The sequence below is a fragment of the Babylonia areolata genome, chromosome 1 (assembly GCF_041734735.1).
Source record: "Babylonia areolata isolate BAREFJ2019XMU chromosome 1, ASM4173473v1, whole genome shotgun sequence".
Taxonomy (NCBI): Eukaryota; Metazoa; Mollusca; class Gastropoda; order Neogastropoda; family Buccinidae; genus Babylonia; species Babylonia areolata.
The window spans coordinates 84,833,674-84,834,185 of NC_134876.1; positions in this window are offsets into that span (position 1 = coordinate 84,833,674).

A 512-nucleotide genomic window follows, 5' to 3' on the forward strand; every position below is an offset into this window, starting at 1 on the left:
GAGCGTGCTTGTTGACAAGTCCTTTAACTTGACTTTGGTTCTTTGGTAATTCATTTCCCAGGTTGATGCCACATCGATACACACTTTTTAACCCAACTGTGTTTTATTCAAATGTTGCGTATCACGAGTGGCTATCAATGAAAAATTCATAACCATCATTACAGTCTGAAAAAAATACCGTTCTTCTGAAGTGTATGTTTTCTACTCTGTCTCGATCTATCTCCATTTCTTCCGGACTCAAGGAAATGTTGCGACAGTGAGATGTATGCGAAGTGGTTAGCACCGCGGACTGACGGCTAGGAAGAAGCGGGTTCGATTCCCAAGGGAGTTTGAGAGGGGTGGGGTGTCGGAGGAGGCGGGGGACGGGGGGAGGGGGCTCCTACCCAAAGTTGTGTATAAATGGGAAGACTGGGACCACACAGTCGAGCATCATCCACTTAACGGATGCGTCTTTGGGCGTGCTGAGTTGAGTTGAGTTCCTGACCGTCACTGCAAGTTTCTGAATCTCTCAG